The sequence below is a fragment of the Macaca nemestrina genome, chromosome 13, assembly GCF_043159975.1.
Source record: "Macaca nemestrina isolate mMacNem1 chromosome 13, mMacNem.hap1, whole genome shotgun sequence".
Lineage (NCBI taxonomy): Eukaryota > Metazoa > Chordata > Mammalia > Primates > Cercopithecidae > Macaca > Macaca nemestrina.
In genome coordinates, this window is record NC_092137.1 from 60243600 (window position 1) to 60267432 (window position 23833).

Sequence of the window (23833 nt, forward strand, 5' to 3'; positions counted from 1 at the left end):
ATTTGGGGAGAAGGAGGTTCTCAGCTTGCAATGCAACTTGGAAGTAGATGGATTCTCCTTGACATTTCCAAAAGGAAATTAAGTATGGTGTTTCTGCTTCATTGCCACACTCAAACAGCATCAACACATTTGTGGCAGAATAGGAAGTGTCACCATTTTCCATCTCCGACACAGAACAGGACACAGAACACATTTCTTATATCTACTTTAGTCCCCAAACTTGTATTTCCTAGAAAAAATAAAAAGTATAAGGTTACCCAGGTTCAGTAAGGAAAAAAAGTCAAGTGACATAAGTAATTTCTGATTCCTATCATTTTAAAGAAAAAAATAAAGAAAGAAAAGGAAAAGAGGAGACCCCTCATGCTTCTTATGGCAGGCAGAATAATGGGCCCCCCAAGATGTCCACATCTTAATCCCCAGGACATGTGAACATGTTATGTTGACACATGACACATGACATATGACAAAGGGGAATTCAGTTTGAGGATCAAATTAAAGTTGTTAATCAGCTGACTTTAAAATAGGGCCATTAATCTGGGTTAACTGGGTGAGTCCAATGGGTGAGATCCTTTTAACAAGGATCTTTGAAAGTGGAAAAGTAAGATGTGAATAGAGAAGTGAGAACCAGATAGATAGTAGCATGAGAAGGTCTGAAGCCCAGCGTTGCTGGCTTTGAAAATGGAGGAAGGGGTCATGAGCCAGCAAAATTGGACAATCTCCAGAAGGTGGAAAAAGCAAGGAAACAGGTTCTCCTTAAGAGCTTCCAAAAAGGAATGCACCCTGCTGACAACTTCATCTTAGCCCATGAGATTTTTCATGGACTTCCAGTCTATAGCATCATAAGATAAAAAAGTTGTGCTGTATGAAGCTACTGCATTTGTAATAATTTGTAATAATGGCAATAAAAAACTAATATACCCCCTCTCAAACACAGATTTGCCTTACTCCCCAAAAGTGATGACCCTAACTTCTGACACAATAGATTAATTTCACTTGTTTTGAACATTTGTTAAATGAAATAACACTGCATTATTTTGTGTCTGAATTTATTCTGTTTTTTGTAACTGTATAGTGTGTGTGTGTGTGTATATATATATTACTTATTCTATTATTGTTGGACAAATCTGTGACTTTTATAAATAATAATGCTGGGGGCATATTTGTACATATCTTTTGGTGTAATGTGTTCACATTTCAATCGATACATACCTGGGAGTGCATTGGATAGATAGTAGGGTAAGCACAACTGGAGTGTGTCATGCCTAAGAATTTTTTCCAAAATATTCTTATAAGCAGGGTATGAATAAACAAATCAACTCTATTGTTGGCATGGTTAGTATTTTGCTTTGTTTGTGGTGGTTGTTACAGAAGTTCCATTCTGGTAGGCATGTAGTAGTGTTTTAAACTTGCACTTCTCCAATTACTAATGGTGGTCACTTTGTCTTACATTCTTGGGCATTTGCAGTTTCTTTTTTTGTGAAGGGCTTAACTCATTTGCCCATTTTTCTATTGGGATGTCTGTGCTTTTAACATTGATATATAGGAGCTCTTAATATAGTCTGGTTATCAATTTTTTGTTGGTTACATGTGTCGAAAATATCTTCTTCTACTCCTGCTTACATTTTTATTCTCTTTACACTATGTTTGGATAAGAAAAAGTTCTTAATTTAATGTAACCCAATCTATCTGTCATTTCCTAGATAGCAATTTTTGCATATTGTTCCAGAAATCTTTCCCCACCCAAAGTCATGAAGATATTCTATATGATCTCCTAGATGTTATTGTTTTGACTTTCATATTTAGACCCACAATCAACATAAACTTGATTTTCAAGTACATGTGAGGTAGAAGCCCAATTTCATTATGAGGATATGCAGTTGACACTGGACAGTCATTGAGAAAAGGCCTCATTTCCCCCATTGCGCCAAAGTGCTACTTTTAATAGAAATCAAATATCCATATAGGCATAGTTCTATTTCTTGACTCTTTTAGTCTAGGCACACACCAATACCACACTACCTTAGTAGCTGTAGTTTTATAATACGGCTTGTTGTTTGATAGAGTATGTCTTTCTACCTGCTTCTGCTTCAAGATTATCTTAGATATTCTTGGCCCCTCATGTTTTGATATAAATATTGGAATCAATTTTCCCATACCCACAAGATAATGTGCTCAAATCTTTGTTAAGATTGTATTGACTCTATAGATAAATTTGTAAAGAACTAACATAAACTTTTATTTATTGAGATCATCTTTAATTTTTGTCAATATTTTGCAATGTTTTGTGTAGTGGACAAGTAAACATTTTCTCAGCTTTATTAAAAGGAGCTTAATATTTTGATGATATTTTAATGTTGTATTTTTAATTTTATAACTTTTTTCAGGCACTTAAAATTATGTGTTGGTGCATTAATGTTGTATTGAATAGTCTTGCTAAATTCATTTTTTAATTCTAATAAATTATATATAAATATTTTAGGATTTTCTACGAACATAATTATGTTGCCTATAAATAATGAGAATATTATTTCTCCTTATGAACTTTGTATCTTCTATTTCTGTATGTTGCTTTTTGTGCTGGAAGGACTCCAGTACCATGTAGAACAGGACTGATGACAGCCAGCTTCCTTGTCTCATTCCCAATTTCAGAAGGAAAGCATTAATCATTACACATTTAAAATGATAAATACTTCGTATTTTTCATAGCTATTCTATATCGTATTAAGAAAGTACATTCTGTTGATTTTATGCTAAGAATTCAATATGAATTGGTGTTGAATTTTCTGTACCTATGAAGAATATCACATGATTTCTCTGATATTCTGTTAATGTGGTAAATTACATTGATAAGTCAAGAATTCATATTTTCATTTCAAGGGTAAGTATTACATAAAATGCTACACACAAAGTGATATAATACCATTAAAGCAACTGCTAAAATAATATAGCAAAATGAATAGTTAATAGTTATAGTAACAAGTCAACAAAGGAGATAAAATTGAATCAGAAACGGACTCATGTAATACAAAAAAAGAAAGAGAAAGGAAACAAAGAATAGATAAGAAAAATAGAAAATAGATTTTCTTGGGCAGGCCAACTATATCATAATCATATTAAATGTAAATAGTTTAATGCTCATAATTAAAAGGCAGAGATTGTCAGATTCAATAAGAAAGAAGACTCAACTATGAGCTAACAACAAGAAACTCATTTCAAATATAAAGATATAAATATGTTAAAAGAGAAAGGACAGAAAGAATATATTCTGTTACCACTAATCAAAAGAAAGAAAGCATATCTACATTAATATCAGACAATATGGATTTCAGAGCAAATAATGTTACCATAGATTCAAGAGGGTCATTTCAAAATGATGAAGAGGTAAATTCAATATGAGAACATAATAATCTTAAATATCTGCACATTTAATAACAGAACTTCAAAATACCAAAAGCAAAATCTTATAGAGAAAAGGAGAAATAGACAAAATAAGTATTCTTTTCAAAAACATAAACCCTTTTTGTCAATAACTGAAAGAAAAACTAGACAGAAAATCCATTAGTATAAAGTAGAACAGAACAACGCAATCAACCAATTTGATCTAATTAACATTTATACAACAGCTTCCTAACAACAGCAGAACACATTCTTTTCAAAATCACATGGAATATCACTCAACAAACTAGGGAGAGAGGGGAACTACTTTAACATAAAAAGACTGTATATGAAAAACTTACAAGTAATATTATACTTCATGGTAAAAGATTGGAAGCTTTTTCTCTAAAATCAGAATCAAGAAAACAAAATCTTGCTTTCACCACTGCTATACATTAGTAGTGGAAATCTTCGACAGAGCAATTAGGCAATAATAATAATAATAGGCATCCAAAATGGAGAGGAGAAAGGAAAATTACTTCTGTTTCTCAGACAACTGATCTTATATACAGAAAACTCTAAAGCTTCCACACACAAAAATTGTTAGAAATAAAAAACAAATTTTACATGTTGCAGGATATAAAATCATCACTCAAAATTTAGTTTCCTTTCTATATACTTACAATGTATAACCTAAAAGGAATTTTTTAAATTCCATTTACAATAGTATCAAAAAGAACAAGATACTTAAGAATAAATTTAACCAAAGAGGTAAAAGACTTTTACACTACAAACTACAAAATGTTGCTGAAAAATGAAAGACCCAAATAAATGGAGACATCTGTGTTCATGAATTGGAAGACTTACTATTTTTAAGAAGTTAGGCCAGGCACGGTGGCTCACGCCTGTAATCCCAGCACTTTGGGAGGGCAAGGCCGGTGGATCATGAGGTCAGGAGATCAAGGCCATTCTGGCTAACACGGTGAAACCCCGTCGTTACTAAAAATACAAAAAATTAGCCGGTCGTGGTGGCAGGCGCCTGTAGTCCCAGCTACAGGAGAATGGCGTGAACCTAGGAGATGGAGTTTGCAGTGAGCCGAGATCACGCCACTGCACTCCAGCATGGGTGACAGAGCCAGACTCTGTCTCAAAAAAAAAAAAGAAGTCAACACTACCAAAGTAATCCACAAATTTAATGCAATCCCTAGCAAAATCCCAGTGGTATTTTTTGAAGAAATGTAAAAATCCACCCTAAAATTTACACATTATCTCAATGACCTTAACTATCCTAAATAATCTTGTAAAAGAAGGACAAAGTTGAAGTATCCCAATTTCTAATTTCAAACCCTAAGCTGCAATAATCAGAATAGTGTGGTATTGCCATAAAACATATAGACCAACAAACATATAGACCAACAAACATATAAAACAAACATATAGATCAACAAACACATAGACCAACAGAACAGAGAACCCAGAAATAACCCTTGCAGATATAGCCAAATGATTTTGACAAGATTGCAAAGACTATTCAATAGGAAAAAGAAAAAAAAAAAGTCTTTTCAACAAATGATGCTGGGAAAACTGAACATCCACTTGCAAAATAATGAAGTTGGGCTCTTACTGTACACCATCCACAAAATTTAACTCAAAATGGATCAAACTTAAACATAAGACCTAAAACTATAAAATGCTAAGAAAAATATAAGGAAAAAGCTTCATGACATTGGGTTTAACATGGATTTCCTGAATATGACAACAAAACCACAGGCAACACAAGTGAAAATAGAACAACTGGACTATATCAAAATTAAAAACTTCTGTGCATTAAAGGACACAATCAACAAAGTAAAAAGGAAACCTGTGAAATGGGAGAAAATATGTGCAAACCATGTATCTAATAAGAAGATCATATGTCAAATATGTAAAGAATTCCTTCAATGCAACAACAAATATAACCCAGTTTTAAAATGGGCAAAGGACTTGAATAGACATTTTTTCAAATGTGATAAACAAACAGCCAGAAAGCATATGAAAAGATGCTCAACATATCTAATCATTAGGAAAAAATCAAATCAAATCAAAACCATGATGAGATATCACCTCATATTCATTAGGATGGCTACTATTTTTTTTAAAAGGCAGAAAATAACAAGTGTTGGTGAGGACGTGAAGAAATTAAAATCCTTGCTGGTAAAAATGTGAAACACACAGCTCCTATGGAAAGCAATATGGTAGTTCATCAAATATTAAAGATAGAATTACCATACAGTTCAGAAATTCCACTCCTGTCTAAATATCAAAAAAAAATCAAAAGAACGATTTCAAAGAAATATTTGTACATCCATATTCATTTCACCACTATGCAAAATAGCCAGGAGGTAGAACCAACCTATGTACCCATGAAAAGAGGAATTCATAAATAAAATGTGTTATCTATCTACACACATGTGCACACACAATGTGATATATATGGAATATTACTTAATATATTCAATTATAACATATATGGAATATTATTCAGCTTTTAAAAAGGAAGGAAATTCTTACACATGCTGAAATATCATTGAAGCCTGAGGACATTATGCTGAGAGAAATAAGCCAGAACGAAAAGACGAATATTGCGTGATTCTATTTATATGAGGCATTCGTAAAAAAACAGAAAGTAGAATAGTTGTTACCAGAAGCTGGGGTAGATGGAGATGGAGAGCTGTTTGATGGGCATAAAGTTCGTTTTACAAGATGAAAAATTCTGGAGATATGTTTCACAACCATGTGAATTTTCTTAACATACTGAACTGTACACTTAGAAATGATTTAGATGGTAAATGTTATGTTTTTTACCATGGTAATAAAAAAAGAAGCACAGGGAACATTTACCAAAATAGACCATATTCTGGGCTATAAAACAAGTCTTAGTAATATAAAATGACTCAAATAATTTGTGAGATGAGAACCTGAAAATTTCTTTGGGGAAAGTTTTAAGTGACAGATTAAATGTCCTCAATTATGCTTTTCTTATAATTTTAATAAATTATTTCCTTAGAATTTGTTCATTGAAATTTCAAAATTTGGGGCATAAAATTTTCTCTAATATCCTCTTGATAATTCTTCATATCTTTATTATATCTTCTTGTTCATTCCTGATATGTACCTACCTGTCTTTTTCTTAATCATCCTGACTTATGCTTTATCAATTGTCAGTCTTTCAGAGAACTAACTTTGGCTTTATTGAATTTCTTTACTGTATATTTGCATTCTATTTAATTAATTTTTCCTCTTTTTATTATTTCTTTTCTCCTCCATTTTGAGGTTAATTTGTTGATATGTTTTTAATGTCCTGATATGAATAATTACACGGTCATTTTCAGCCTTTTTTTTCTTTTCCTACATGTTTTATTTACGACATATTTCTTTCTAATTATCTCTTTACCTGCATTTCTGAAGTTTTGGGATGTTATATTTTTCTTATTTTGTTCAAAATATCTTAATTTTTATTGTGATTATTTTTAACATAATAATTATAAGAAGTCTATTACTTAATTCCAAGCACTTGGAGATTTTCAAGTTCTCTATTTGCTTTGACTTCTAGTTTAATTTCACTCTAGTTAGAAAATAAATTCTGTATAATTTCAAGTTTTTGAGAATTTGTCTTTACTTGCTTTATGGGCCATTGTAACTATACATGTAAAAGTCGTTAAAATAGTTAATTTTATATTATGTATATCATACCACAGTAAAAAAATACACTATTGGATACTGTGTTCTCTTTGTCTTTTAAGTTAATTTAGTTAATAATATTGTTTAGAGGTTTTATATCCTAACTAACTTCTTGTCTGTGTGTTCTATCGGTTCCTGAGAGATACATGTTAAATCCTCTTAGTCCGATTATGAACTTCTCTATTTCTCCTTTGGATGGTTCTATATCTACTTGAAGCTCTTTGTAGATAGCTATAAATTTAGACTTGTTACATCTTCCCAGTGAATTGACTTTTTTGTCATTATATGTCCATTTTCATCTCTAATAACAACACTTTTTGTTTTAAAGCTTCTTTCATATTAGCATAGCTATACCAGCTTTCTTTCAGTATTTTTCTCTCCTTTTCTTTTCAGTCTTTCTATATCCATACATTGATTTTGCATTTCTACAGGCGGCATATAGTTGGGTTTGGTTTTGTATTTAGTCTGAGGGCTTACATTTTTAATTTGTGCATTTAATCTATATACATTTAGTGCAATTACTGATATATTTGAATAGCTCTATTATCTTCCTACTTACTCCTCTTACTCCTTCCTACAACTGTTCTGGTTTTCTATACTTTTTTTTTTTTTTTTTTTTTTTTTTTGTTTTTGTTTTTGAGACAGAGTCTCGCTCTGTCGCCCAGGCTGGAGCGCAGTGGCGCGATCTCGGCTCACTGCAAGCTCTGCCTTGCGGGTTCACGCCATTCTCCTGCCTCAGCCTCCTGAGTAGGTGGGACTACAGGTGCCCGCCACCAAGCCCAGCTAATTTTTTTTTTTTTTTTTTGTATTTTTAGTAGTGACGGCGTTTCACCGTGCTAGCCAGGATGGTCTCGTTTTCCTGACCTCGTGATCCACCCGCCTCAGCCTCCCAAAGTGCTGGGATTACAGGTGTGAGCCACTGTGCCCAGCCGGTTTTCTATACTTTTTATATCATTTTCTAGCCTTTTTTTGGATTGATTAAATGTAGTTATTTATTATATTCTCCTTCTATTATGTTATTATGTGTCCTTTTAATGTAAGTATGTGTATTTTATTTAGGGCTACCTAGAGATAAAGGTATACTTAAAAAGTCTGTCTAATGAAAATTAACACTTTCATTGTTACTGTACAATTCAAGAACCTCAAGACGCTTTAATTCCATTAACTCTCTCAATTTATATGCTATTGTCATAGTGTATTTTAATTCTATATATGTATTCTTCCCCACATGACATTATTATTATTTATACAGTTAAAACTTATTTATATTTTTCTACATACTTATTTTTCTCATTTCTCCTATGTTCTCAATCTTCAATCTAAAATGGCTATAGAATGCCCTTCATACTTTCTTTTAGTATAAGTCTGCCAGTGATAAATCCTCTCAGTTTTTTCTTATCTGGAAATGTTATTGTTTTGCCTTGATTTGGGGGATATTTTCGATGAGTATAAAATTTTAATTTGCCATTTTTTTCAATGGTTTGACTATACCATTCATTAACTCCCAGCCTCCACTGTTATTGTTAAAAAGTTAGCTGTTAGTCTTGTTGCTCTTTCCTCTCTGGCCACTCTTAAGATTTTCTGATTGTCGTTGGCTTTCAGCAGTTTAACATTATACACAACTGCTTTGTGTTTATTCTACTCTAGGTTCAGAGTGTTTCTTTAATATATGGCTTGATATATTTATTCAGTTTAGGGAAACTCTTGGCCATTATCTATTAGAACACTGCTTTTACCTAATTCTCACTTTCCTATCCTGCTAGGCTTCAAATTATACATATATTGGAACTTTTTCTCTATTATTTTTTTTTCTATTGTTTTTTTCTTCTTTTAAACTCAAGGTTCATTTTAAATATTTTATTCTGACCTATATTGCTGTTCACTTAGTCTCTCTTCAACTCTCTATTCATTGTTAATCCACCCACTAAATTCTTAATTTCCCTTTTATTTTTCAGTTCTAAAATATTTATTAGAGTGTTTGGTTTATCCTACAAAATTCTCAATCTTTGATTCCCCTAAACATATTAAACATATTAAAATCTCATGATTATTTAAAAATTCGTGTCTAATAACTCCCTTCTCTGGATTCCCTCTGATCTGGTTATATTTTATGTTGCTTCTCTTAAATTTTTAACATGATCTTATATTTTTATATGACTTTTTTGTTTGATACAGAACATTGCAAACAGAAAACTGATATAGTCATTTCAGAATTAGGAGTATAAAATTATCCTCCAGAAAGAAGTTACATTTGCTTTTGAAAAATGGCCAGCACCACTAGCATTCCAGGTCACTCTCTTCCAATAGGAGATTAAGATAATTTGAAACTGGGGCTTCCATTTCTGCACGTCAGTATAAAATCAGTTTACTTTTACTCCAACTGAAAGCTTGTTGTGTTACCAGAGTTCTTACTCCTTCATAGTCGCTCAACTCCAAATTCCCCCTTAGCCATATGAGACTCAAGAGTCACGCCCAGGCTCTCCTCTAAGCAACCTCTTCCAGGGTGCTAGTAGATGCTCCTGGGGAATGCTGCTCCAAATGCTGGGCTGACCTGTCTAGATATCATTCTTCTCCAGATCTTGGCCCTGTTAGTGTGAATGATCTTGTTAGCTCTACTATGTCCTTCAATAAATGTTTGTCACACTTTTTATTCTAACTTTTCTAGTTGTTTTAAGTGAGATGTTTGTCCAAATTATCTAGTCCTTCACTGAAGAAAATAAAACTTGCACAAAAAAGTTTTTAATTTATCAATAACAGTCAATTTATTAATTAAATTTTCCTCATCTCACTCAAGCAATTTGACAGTGTCACCCTGAAATATTTCTGTTCCTCAGTCATCCATTCTTCCACTACAACATCAAAGACAGAATCCAGGTCTAGGAGAAAAGATTTAAAGATTGTAAAATTGATAACATTTACATCTGTCAGCAACCTCACATACTTGTTTAATTTCATGTCATGTAACAATTTTATGGCATGCCATGCTTTAGGCATGAAGACACTTAAGCTCTAAGGATGGAATCAATTTCCAAGGCTACAAAACTATGGCAGAACAAAAGTCTCTCTAACTTCATGCTTGGACCCTATTTCATTAGATAACAGCTAGAAGTTCCTGAAGGGATGCTGACTACCTAGGTTGGAGCATGGTGAGGAGGTAGAAATAAAAAGCATCATCCTCTCAAAGTGAGGACCATAAAACCTGTGAAAGCAGCTATCTAGAAGAACAGAAGAGAACTTTATCAATGAAATAATTTTTTTAAAAAACAGCAGAAAACATCATCCAGCCTCTCTCTTTCTGCACATGGCTAAAGAGTTTCAAGGGCTGCCTGATGAGTCATTTTACCAATACAACTAATTGAATATCTAAGAATCTTTCTTTTCTTAAAGAGCCAGATCCTATCACACTACAAGATGACTCATGCTTAGAAGTAAATCATAGAGAACCTTGATCTTATAAGATTAAGATCCTTTGAATGGTCCAGGCTCTTTGCTTAAATAAGATTCTATTTCCAAATCTCTTTATAATTCAGTTCTTTGGCTACTTACAACATGCCAGACACTGTGATGGGAATATAACACAAACCAAAATGATAAAATCTCTTTTTCTATGGAGTTTACAGTTTAGAGAAGGGGACAGGCTTTAGTCTCAAACTACCACATAATTGGTGTGTAGGTGAATATTTAAAAATCAGCTTCCTCCCATGGGGAGGAAAGAGGCTCTGATTTGTAGCGTTTGCCTATTTCTTAATCTAACTACTCCCAGGATGACTGATTTTAGGCTCTCAGGGTGATGTCACTAAATATGGAGTTGGGAAGAGATTCACACAATTGGCTCTCAAAAGACAATATGAGCCAATCCCAGTGCACCACTGAATATAATAAATGGAAAATGTAATATATGCTCTAAAACAAAAGAGCCCCATTCTACAAGATACATAACAAAGAAACCAGATTCATTCTACATGGTTACAACAGGCATCTTTGAAGAAGTGATGCTTGTTCTGATATCAGAAATATGAGTGGATGTTAACCAGGCAAGGAATGGACATGAAGTTGAAGAGCTGGGCAGTAGAGCATGGCCCGTGCACTTTTGCCATGAATGGGCTGGAAAGGGAAAGCATCAGGTGAGCAGCTGAGAGGCTCATCTCCATTCTAGTGTATTTTCTGTATTCTCGATTCCTCAGTTTCCTACCACTGGCAAAAGCTGGAGGATGCTTAAACCCACTGGGGGAAATGCACTTGAAAAGACTTGCAAAAAAGTTCCATAAGTTATAGGAACACAATCCTGGGGCTAGCAGGCTCCATTGCCAACATATGCATCAAGTAGGCTGATGGCACCAAACAAGAATGTGGATTTCAAGGAGCCTGGCAGCTTTGCTCAGCTATTCTCAGCCACCGATAGAGCTTTCTCCCTGAAGTTTGAAATGTATTTCCATATTAAACTTTTAAAAGATGAGGGAAAAAATGGTACAAATTGAGAGAGGGAGGGAGAAGAGAAGAGAAAATGATTGCACATTGAAATAAATGTGCTACTTAAGAAAATTATAAGTGCCTAAAAACAGGAGTTTATAATGAAAGTGCCTTCTCAAGCATAACTAGAGCATCACTATTCTGATGCTAAAATACAATAAACTGTCCTATTAAATCTAAGGAGTTAGATTTAATAAGATGGGTAGTATATTAAATAAATGCCAACTGATTATTAAAGATCTTTTTATTGAGGATTTACAACTATGTCATCAAATAACTGAGCAGTATTCAGGTATAATAAGACCCTTATGAGAAACTTAATTTAAAGTAGTGCAAAGAACCAAAAACACTATTACAAACAGACCACGAAAACCTGAAAAATAGATAAGTTAAGAGGCAAAAAAATCCCATCAAATTATTGTCAATAGTGGGGACAGAGGCAGTGAGGGAGGACAAAATATCATTTACATATGAGTCAACTAAATAGCTATTCAAAAGCACGATAGCATGACAGAATGGTACATGAGGTGTGTAGATGTGCTCTCCCCTAGGAGCGGAACATAGTTTTCTTTTTTCCTTTGGAAAGAAAATTAACTTTTTAATACGAATTTTCAGTGGTAAAGAAACCTTTGAGTTTCTTAGAAAGTAGGTTTTGCAAACCAAAGTGAGTACCAAGAACAAGGGGCTTTGTGTCTTTCCCTACCCGGACCTGGAAAGCTACTGAAGGGCTGGAGGGAGGAAAGGGAGAAGGCAAGGGGGAGGGAGAGTGAGAGGAGAGAAAGAAAGAGAAAAGGAGCAGGAGAATAGGGCGGGAGAGAGAAGCGGTGAGGAGAGGTTTAGGGAAGAAAAGATACTTGCCTAAGAGTCAGAAAACTGACTTCTTTTCCTGGGCTTATCTCTCGCACACTGTGCAACATAGAACGTGTTATTCCAAATGTCTAGGCTTCATCAGTTTTCTCACGTGTAAAATTAAAGTGTTAGGCTACAATACCTCTAAATTCCCTTTGAGTTCTATAATTCTTTGTTTTATTCTCAAACCTAATCCTTGCATCTTCTGGTGATATTCTTTGGAGTGTAAGAAAAACCTTTTAAAGTAATAAAACCCCCTTAGAGTATGAGAGATAGAGACCAAGATAAAGATGGAGGGAGAGAGAGGGAGAGACAGGATGAAGAGGAGGAAGAGGAGAACAAGGAGGAGGAAGATAGTTTCCGGGATAATAGTTATACAATCTTGTTTTATGAGGTCCTTTATGATTTTTTTGAATCCCTCTCATAGCTGTCATTTCACAGCTTCCTTGTTTGGTAGGCAAGGAGAGGATTATTAGTTTCATTGCATAGATGAGGCAGCTGAGCTCAGGACCCTCAAGGTGCCTTACCCACAAGGGGGCTGGTTGAAGGTAAAGGACAGACTGCTTCACAACTCAGTGCTAGCTTGGTGGGCGGCTGGGGTGGGTGCCTTATGCACACATGCAGGACAAACCAGATACACAAATGTTCCAAGACAAGGAGGCCTAGAAATGTGACTTGGGCAAGACAGGTGAGTACACAGCTTCCCAACCTAACTGTCACTTGCCTTTGGCCCACAACAGGCAAAGAGGACACTGTAGAGAGTAAGCAAAAAAAGGACCAAAAAAAATTGCACTATTGACAAATGACTCCACTTGTAGTCCAGATTTCGGACACCTTGTCCTTAGTCACAAGTGACATCTAATTTGTCCCTAAAAAACTAGCCTTTACATCTTTGTTACTTGAGGCTTTAGGTTAAGACATGTGTATGTCCCTCATAAATCTGATCTCCTTTAGGGCCTGTCCACAGACCCCCAGTTGCCACCCAGGAGCAAAACAGCACTTTCTTTTCTTCCCAGAAGGCTTCAGTGGGAGTAAAGAAATTATCTTAAAAATATACAAAGCAATCCCTAAGCATCTGTAGGAAAGTAGTCACCTGAGCTAGGGACCAAATGGGGAATAGAAAGGCACCGAAAGAAAATCAAGGAAAAAGGGAAAGCATATATTTCTATCTCCCCTTCTCCAGTGCATTTGGCTGGCCGGGATCACAGTGCTTCTATACTGTAGAGGGACATCCGTCAACACTAATCAATACATGTGGTGTTAGTCATGGATGATAAATTTGAAAGGGATTATAACTGTAAACAGTGATCAATAGAGACTTGCTGCAGGAGACAGAGAGGAAAAAACAACCTGAAAATGTTACACGGTTAATAAAATAAGGGGGCAGGATCAGTCTTAAACAAAACTCCGAGAGACCTACAGTGTTCTTAGTTCCTGAGAGGTGGGATGGAAGGGGAAGTGGATGAATAATCCTCCCCCAGAATTTTCCACAAGGCAATTGCTACTAAAAGGGTGCATTATTAATTTACAGCCTACTTGCTGATACTTCGGGTTGGAAGGCACATTCTCCATTAGCATTTGGTTGAAGATGTGTTTCTGGATCCAAGCTGGCACACTGAAAGCCCCCAGAGTATAGCTTGCCCTTTCCCCACACCACCTCCTTCCCTCCTGCCTCTCCTCCCCTCCTCTGATTTCACCGCAGGCACATGACTGAGCAGTGCATTCACAAGCATGACATCCCTCTCTGCAAACAAATATATACCGAATCCAAGCAAAAAGGAAAAAAAATGCAGGGAGCCTCGGCTGCTCACCCATAGATGAATGGAACTATCCGTCTTGTCACCAGGGGTCGGAGCAAGAGGTTACTCTGAGTCTATACCTTAGCTTCTCTGCTGACGTTTGCAAGCAACTTCCTTAAAAATAAAACAAAATAAAGAGTAAAAAAAAAGAATCCTGCCACATCAAGCAGTTAGCCGGTCCCTCCAGAACCCTTCGAAGATCGTGTCTTCTCACCACCTTTGGAGCCACAGCTCCAGGCCTGACATATACATTTTTTTCCTGCTGACCTTTTAGTGTCCTTTCTGCCAGAGTGTGTAAACCATAAGCTGATATATGAAGGCAATTTTTAGTGGTGCCACTTGTATCTGAGTGATTGCACACACTTTACGTTTCTGGCCTGCCACCCCCTCCACCTTTCGAAGATCTCTCTATTTTCTTTTAAGGAAACTGCAGCAAAGGTGAAAGCAAGTTTAACTGCTTCAAGACTTTGATGGCCAGAAGCACCTGTTTGGGGGATTTGTAACTGACCAAGGCCCACCTTCAAAGCTAGAATGTTTCTTTGCTGCTCTAGGGATCAGCAGGACAGCAGTGATGGGGGTGGAGGTGAGGAGGTTACTTGGCATTTCTCCACCAGTCCCCAATCCCCAACCACAACCAAAGCTGACATATATCAAAGCCCCAAGCATTGTTGAAGACTTAGAGGACACAGAGTCATTTTCTCCATAAATTCTGAGAGCCGGGGACCCTGGAGACTTTCACAGTCAGAGTTTCAGAGCAGAGAGATGGGAGTAGAGGGGTGAGGGCCATTAAGTCAGACAAGATACTCAGCTAGCACAGTCACAAAGTTCCCAAACTCTTCCACCCTGCCACTGTCCTGCCATCCCTTCAAAAGCCAAGGCTGCTGTTTTTCTTCAGGGTAGCTGCAGTTTCCGTCCTGCTAGATGCCAGGATGTGTCTGTGCCCTGGAAGGGATACTGTAAGAACCCACAGAGGCAGGCATCATTTTCTCTTATTATTCCAAGCTGGGATGGATGCTGAAGAAAAATTGTAGCACCCACCACCACCACCAGACAGGGTGTGCTCTTATTCTTGCAGTAGTTCACAAGGTACCAGGCATCAAAGCCTGAAAGGGAGCAAGAGGTGGGCAAGACAGCCAGAGGAACCTCCTGCTGAAGGAGGAAGTATTTGAAAACAGTTGGTCTGGGTTCAATGAAGCTCCATCTTGACTGATCTACTAATATCCTCCATGCAGGACAGTAGTAATGTGTGAAATCTGCCAGGGGAATGTGGTTCTTAGAGGACAAGCCTCAGGACCACACCCACCCACATGCCATAAGGCCCTTCTGTTGCCAGCCTTGAAGGATCAGGGTTTCCTTTCATTAAGAGACCCAGTGAGGCCCTTTCCCTGGAGCATAACTCAAAAACACTGAACAAGAATGTCCTACCCACCTCCTGTGGATCCTGGGTGACTCCCAACTACTAGGCAGCACTGTCTGGGGACTGAGTGTCTATGAACCTAGTAAAAACGACTCTTGAGGGGCCTTCACTGGGATCCTCACCTGCCATCTGTGGGTAGTTAGTAGTTTACTACTGGTAATCTAAGATGTTCTAAATGTTTTTAACATATTTAATCAAATTCTGGTTTACTTTTCTCACTCAATGTATAGTCATGTGTTGCTAAATAAAAGGAACGCATTCTGAGATACATCACTACATGACTTCATCACTGTGTGGACATCATAGAGTGAACTTACATGAACCTGGGTGGTACAGCCTACTACACACCGGGCTATATGGCTACAAACCTATACCGCATGCTACTGTTCTGAATACTGCAAGAACATTGTAACACAATAGTAAGTAGTTGCATATCTAAACATAGAAAAAGTACAGTGACAATATGCTATACAAGATTTTTTTTAAATGGTATACCTGTATAGGGCACTTACCAGTGAATGGAGCTTGGAGGACTGAAAGTTTCTCTGGGTGAGTTAGTGAGTGAGTACTTAGTGAATGTGAAGGCCTAGGACATTATGCATAACTGTACATTTTTCAACACTGCACACTTAGGCTATACTCAATTTATTTAAAATGTTTTTCATTAATTATAAAATAACCCTAGCTTTCTGTAACATTTTTTACTTCATAAAACTTTAAATTTTTTTTTTACCTTTTGACCCTTTTGTAATAACACTTAGCTTGAAACAAAAGCACATTTTATAGTTGTACAAAACTATTTTCTTTTTCATATACTTATTCTACAAGCTTTTTTCTATGTAAAAGAATTTTTAACTTTTTAATTTTTACACTTTTTTATTAAAAAACTAAGACATAAGCACACACATTATCCTAGGCCTACACAAGGTCAGGATCATGCATATCACTGTCTTCCACCTCCGTATCTTGTCCCACTGGAAAGTCTTCAGGGACAATAACACCCATGGAGCTGTCCTCTCCTATGATAGCAATGGTTTCTTCTGGGATACATCCTGAAGGACCTGCCTGAGGCTGTTTTACAATTAACTTTATTTTTTTATGAGTAGAAGTACACTCTAAAGTAATAACAAAAAAAAGTATAGTATAGTAAATATATAAAGCAATAACAGTCATTTATTGTCATCATCAAGCACTATGTACAGTACATAGTACTTGATAACACATAAATATGTGTTAAGTATAACACATAATGGTATGTATTATACAATTATGGTTTGTTGACAATAGCATCACCAGAAACAGGTGAATGATGCATGGTGCTGTGGCGTTACTAGAGCTATGATGTCACCAGTTGATAGGAATTTTCCAGCTCCATTATGGGATCACCTTCATATATGTGTTCCATAATCAACTGAAATGTCATTATGCAGCACATGACTGTATCTAAATTTCAGTGATAAAGAAAGCAAGGAAATACAATTCATGTCTGGGTATCCCCAGATCTGAAGACCATCATGTCTATCTCATTGACTGCAGGAGAAGAGGGCTACCGATATACAAAGAGCACTCTGGTAATTATGTTATTATAAGGTTGTGCCACTCCGCAAAATTTCTGGGGAGGTGCTCAAAATTTTGATATGTGCTTGAGTGTATAAAAATCATCCATCATAGGTGTGGCAGCTGAGAAAAGGGTGAGAACTTAGGGATTAGCCATTGACCAGAGCAGCATAGGATAAAATAGGCATCCTCCAAGTGGTCAGTAGGCAAATGTCCCATGCCAGACCTTAGGAAAGGGAGAGCAATTCCAAACACAGACCCATTCAGTCTGTTCTGTCAGGAACCTGTCGTGGGACCCCAGTGTAGGCAAAATGAACAAGTCCTATTATAAGGCCACCTGATGGAGACCACAGAGTCGGAAAGCCCAAGGCCATCCGCAGAGGAGAAGCACTGTGAGCCATAGCCTCCTCCTGCTTCCAGGCTGAGCTACAATCTTCACAAACTACAGCTCCAAGGGCTCATGGAGACATAGCCAGTGGCAACCATGTCTGCCAGGCACCAAGGACTCCAGGACAGTGAAGGTGTTGCTGAGAGCTCCAGCTTAGGTAATTTCCCCATCAAGTAGTGGTGACAAGGCTTACAGAGGCACTCCAGTGGAGACCCAGGGAATAGCAATGGTGACAGCCCCAGGTGCATACTCTGGACATAATCGCAGTAAGTATGCAAGGGATTAGCCCTGCCCTTGGCTTCATTAGAGGTCTTAGGTATACCTGCAATGGGCAGCTTTGGGATCAGCAAAACAGAGTTCCAGGGGCAAGAATTTGCACCAGCTGCAAAGTTTGAGCAGCTAGAAATCAGTGCTGAAGAAACAGGAGCCTGATGTTTCCCTCAATCAAGATAGTGGCTGGATCTGCAACCACAGGCAGAGCCAATGAGGGATAGATTCCAGGCAGAGAATTCATATTCATTGATCATCTTGACTAGACATTGTGCCAGAAAGCTCATACGTATTATGTCAGTGAAACTTATAATGACATTGTGGTATTTTAACTCTATTTTACAGATGAGTAAACTGAGGCTGTGGGCCTAAATAACTTACCTAGTAAATGGCAGAGCCCAGAGGTATCAATCTCCAAAGCCATTTCCCTCTTCCTGCTGGAGAGTGGTGAGAAAGGGAAGTTTTTGCTGGAGGCCAGAGAGAAGGAGGAGAGATTCAAGACCAAAATAGAGAGATATACAGGACGCTGATCAGCAATGACAAGGAGTAGGATAAAGAATGGGGAGTCTAAAACCAATGGGAAGCCACTGAGGAGTTTTCAGCTGATAGAGGAAGTGACATAACCAGAGCTGCAGTTCAAAAACATCATGCTGGTTGTCAGGCCTCTGAGCCCAAGCCAAGCCATTGCATCCCCTGTGACTTGCACGTATATGCCCAGATGGCCTGAAGTAACTGAAGAATCACAAAAGAAGTGCAAATGCCCTGCCTCACCTTAACCGATGACATTCCACCACAAAAGAAGTGAAAATGGCTGGTCCTTGCCTTAAGCGATGATATGATCTTGTGAAATTCCTCTTCCTGGTTCATCCTGGCTCAAAAAGCTTCCCCACTGAGCACCTTGTAACCCCCACTCCTGCCCGCCAGAGAACAACGCCCACTTTGACTGTAATTTTCCTTTACCTACCCAAATCCTATAAAACGTCCCCACACTTATCTCCCTTTGCTGACTCTCTTTTCAGACTCAGCCCGCCTGCACCCAGGTGAAATAAACAGCCATGTTGCTCACACAAAGCCTGTTTGGTGGTCTCTTCACACGGACGCGCATGACACTGGTTTCGATGTGAAGAATGAATTTAAATGAGGCCAGAATAAAAGAGGAAAGCCAGTTAGAAGCCTGTTCCCAGCTCCAGTGAAATGATGGTATTTGAGAACAGGGTATTCAGGTAAAGGTAGAGCCAAGTAGGGCCCAGCACGATGGCTCACACCTGTAATCCCAGCACTTTGGGAGGCCAAGGCAGGCGGATCACCTGAGGTCAGGAGTTTGAGGCCAGCCTGACCAATATGGAGAAACTCCTCCTCTACTAAAAATACAAAATTAGCTGGGCGTGGTGGCGCACGCCTGTAATCCCAGTTACTCAGGAGGCTGAGGCAGCAGAATCACTAGAACCCGGGAGGTGGAGGTTGCGGTGAGCTGAGATGGCACCGTTGCACTCCAGCCTGGGCAACAAGAGTAAAACTCTGTCTCAAAACCAAAACAAAACAAAAAGATGGAGCCAAGCAGACCGACCCAAGTTACTTAGGACATGAGTCAACAGGTCTAGGTGATGGGGCAATAACAAGGATAACTTGCAGTTTTCTGGCCAATGTGAGCAAATCACTGCTTCTAGAAAGCAGAAGAAAGAAGCTCCTCTCTCCAAAATACATGAATCCACTTAGGAAGAAACTAATATTATTGCTGGAGAAGCAAGGAAAAGGTGTAGAAGGATGCCCTGGAGACTTGTAAGGCCTTCTCAGCAACAGCCAGAGGATCCATGAACAGCCTCTTCTCTCTCGGCATCACTGGTGCACACTAGGATGCCTGGCACAAAGCAGATGCCCCATCTTTTGGGGAAAGGGAACTTAAAAGACCAGCTTGGCCAGATATTATATGTTTGCTCTTCAGCAAGCCTCTTTGGTCTTCAGCCTGAGGGCATTGAACTAGATCCATGGTTTTCAGTGCTTCTCAGAAATCTAACGTTTTCTGGAGCATCTCCATGGCCACTTAGAGTTCATCCCCCAACACATACCTCCACTCCACTGGTTTTCCATCCCTAAACCATGGAATCCTGGTTTCTCTTTTTGGTGTGTTTATCTGTTAGGCCCTTGCAGAGGGAATAGCTTTCATTTAAGGGGAAAAGTATTTTCCAGTAAAAGAAAGGTTTGAAAACCATTGGAATACATGATCTCCAAGACAGGCTTCGGATCTCAGTTCTGTGTTCTGTGTCCTAAATGAAAACAGCAGTGAGCTTCTGGAAGGAGAATCTGGCCTTCCACCAGAAGGAATGAAAAAAGTCACCTTTCAGTTTAAAGGAGCTTCCATAGCATCATTCCCCTTGGGAAAAGACTCCCTTCCAGCCCTGCTTTCCAGGACCCTCCAGCTGCCACCAAACCCCATGCCTCTGGCTTCCTTCAGGCCTTAGCAAGGCCCATAATGAGACAAAAGTGAAATAGCTGAGATGATCTAGAGACATCTTCTGTACCCCCCCACCCCCCACCATGGCCCACCATCCCATCTCACCAGCCTCTCCAGTTTTTAGAAGAAAGGTTTCATTACTGAGAGCAGCCAGGAGCTCAGAGAACCTCTTGATTGACGCTGTCAGTTAGATGAAGAGCTCTTGTGGCAGAAACTGTCTTTTTTTCATTAAGTTTGAAAACATGCCCAGGGGCTAGTCTGTGATCTGCTCATCAATAAATGGAAATATACTGATAGACTCAAATTCATGCCAGGCTTTGATTGAGAAAGGACGGATACCTTGTCAGTTTCCTGCCCCAAATAAGAATTTCTAAAAATCCCCTGTTGTCACTCACTGCAGCCTGAGATCTGAGGGGAAGGGGAGGTGGGGAAACATCGGCTTTGTTGTGAGGCTCTCCTCTGGGTGGGTCATCACTGTGATCACAGCCTCCAATCTGTGGGATAGAAACTTGTTCCCTTAAACACAGAGGTCTACCATCTCTGATTCTTTCTGGGACCATCAGGGGAACTGGCCCCTGAGGAGGAATGCTGGCAGAGTTCTGAGCACATTACCAATGACTCAGACATGAAGGATATCCTTAACACAGCCTCTAGGGGCTTCAGGAGGGTTGAGGAATGGTAGGAACTGGATTAACCAGAATTCCCAAATGCCTATGCAGACAGGCTTCAGGACAAGAGGCAGTCATAGCTGCAGGACTAGGGTACAATGAAAAGAGAAAAGTGAGAAAGAGTAGAGGAGAGGAAAGAAAATAACTACTCAGAAAGCTAGGCAGGAAGATGCTTAACCTGCCTTAAGACTTTAAAAAAAAAAAAAAAAAAAAGCAAGCTTAAGAGCTCTAACCTGCAGGTTTTCAACAATTAACTTTTAAAGTGATTGTTCAACAACCCACCCTTATGTCATTACATGGGGGTAATGTCAATATTGGCAGGCATTTCCTAAAATTCTAGCTGTGCAGAGATAATACCATTAGCCGAATGCCTGTGCTATAGGGATGAGGGTAGGGGGCAGGGGGTCCATTTTCACATGGTTTGGCAGGAGATGTTTATTTTCTTGCTTTTCTTTTCATTTTTTTTTTTTTTTTGGCTTCTTATCACCAGGCTTTGCCCTTTTCCTTGCCATGTAGCATTGCCTGTCACTGAATTGAGAAATTACCTCTGCAGCCTCTTGGGGTAGCTTTACAGAGAGGCTCACTGGGCAGTGGTGACTGACCAGGTGGTATCCCTGAGCGCCCGACTCCTGTTCTCCTCAGTGTCTTTTTGCCTAGGAATTGTATACCTCTACTGGTGTCCAGTTAAACAACATTTTACGTTACTTCTGTAACCTTTTCATCATTTCACCCCCTTTTCACCATTCTATTCAAGTTATAAAGAGCCTATCTTCATTCATTCACTTTTCAGCAAAAATTTGTGAATCATTTACCATGAGCCACAGTCCCTGCACCCCATGTAGAGATGGAAGAGGAAAAACAAGGACAAAACAGAATGAACAGGCACCATGGAGAGCATCCTACTAAGATCAGAAGGTCAGGGGAAGCTGGACCCAGGAGGGAAAGCTTGAGATGTACCTGAAAAGAGAAGGAGTAAGCAGGTGAAAAACGCGTGCAGCAAGAAAAGGAGAAGTGTGATCAAAGGCCCAGAGAGCAGAGAAGCAGAACATGATGCATCTGAGGAGCAATCATAGCAACAAATTATATTAACAAAGCACTCACTGTATGTCAGACACTGTGGTGAGCACATTATAGATATTATTTTATTTGATGTTCACAACAAACCTAAGAAGTATATAGTATTGTTGTCTTATTTTCAGATAAAATATTACAACAGTTAATTTCTCAATGTCAGGCAGCCATTAAGTAGGATTTGAACAGTAGCTCTGCCTCCAAAACCCATAGACTGCTACCTTCACAGACATCAGAGGCTTAGAGTGCAGGCTATGATAGGGAAGGTGACTGGTGTTAGATATAAGAGTTAACAGGTCACAAGAGGATGGCAAGCATACTAAGGGGTTTGGACATTGTTCTGTAATCATTTAAGAGCCATGATGGATTTAGGCAGAAACAAGAGATGATTACATTTGGGGAAATTACTGTGGTAGCAAGGTAAAAAATCAGGATAGTGAAAGAGGATGGGAAAATTATCTCTTTAGCATTCATTCCAAAGAAACCTTTTTTGGCTAATCTCCATAAACTCCCTTATCCCCCACGACACACACGCAAATGAAAATAGAGAAAAGACACACACAAAAACTTAATTATAAAGAATACTACAGACTTTGCTTCTAGCCAGAATGAGTAAAAGGAATTGAATTTATCCACCTGCCTGAAACGATTAAAAAAGCAGACAACATATGTGAAAAACTGAATTTTGAAATTTTGACATCAAGCATGAAGGTCAGTGATGCCTGGGAGATGTGAAACAAGTGAGTTGAGTCCTATGATTGTCCCAACTTACTGCCTGGAGAGAGTTTCCAGATCATGATGCAAGGAGGGGGACCCACATGGAGCCCAGTGGTCTCTCTAAGATAAGAAGGTGAAGCTGATGGTCCTGGATATAGCTAGAGTTTACAGAGCAGAGTACCAGAAAAGGGGGAGCTACCCAGAGAAATAGAAAATTCTGGAGACCTAAAGAAGGCTCACCTCAAGAGTTAAGTTGACTACTGATCAGCTCAAGTACGAGAGGAAACTAATCAAGGCCAGAGAAAAACAAAATCATCTGAAAGAATTAGATGATTAGATGTAAAAAGAAATAGCATCTCATCCACCAGCCAGAGTACAAAAGCCTCATATTTGTACCGAGAAGGGTTTTGCCTCAGTAGTGGGAAAAAATAAACTGATCGGATCCTGCCTAACAAAGCAAAGAAGCAAGACCTGAAAGGCTCAAGCTCTTTCCAAGCAATTTAACAATGTCCCAGAACAAAACACAAAAATATGTATAGAAACACAAGACTATGTAACACCTAACAAGGTAAAATTCACAATGCCTAGTATCCAATTAAAATGACTAGGTACGCAAAGAAGCAGAAAAATATGACCATAATTAGAAGAAACATCAATAAATTGAAATTGACCCAGAATTTACACAGGTGATACAATTAGTAGACAAAAGCATTAAGAGAATTATTTAAATTGTATTACATATGTTCAAGAAGGTAAAGGAATACTTGAGTGTATCAATTGAGACATGAAAGATATAAATAAGTCCCAAAATCAAACTTCTAAAGACAACCTGCAGTGTCCAAGATGAAACATATAGTGGATAAGATTAAGAATAAATTGGACACTGCAAAAGAAAACAGAAGTAAACTTAAAGAAATAGCAATAGAAACTTTCCAAAATGGGAAAAAGTATAATAGAGAGTATGTGAGCTATGAGACAATTACAAGAGGCTTAATATTCATGTTATTGAAGTCTTTGAAGAGGGGAAGACAAAAAATAATATTTGAACAAATTCTGGCTAAGAAACTTCCAAATTTGTTG

General features: G+C 38.0%; 1 long non-coding RNA gene across 3 annotated transcripts in view; it reads right to left on the reverse strand.

The window, feature by feature from the left end:
• The window catches only part of LOC139357858 (uncharacterized), a 276436-nt gene that overhangs the window by 196159 nt on the left and 56444 nt on the right, over positions 1-23833 (reverse strand). For 2 of the 3 annotated variants that reach the window (XR_011611756.1, XR_011611757.1), the window contains exon 3: positions 14226-14327. The exons of the other annotated variant lie outside the window; for it this stretch is intronic. This is a non-coding gene — a long non-coding RNA (uncharacterized lncRNA). The remainder of the gene's footprint in view (positions 1-14225; positions 14328-23833) is intronic. 3 annotated transcript variants of the gene reach the window in all.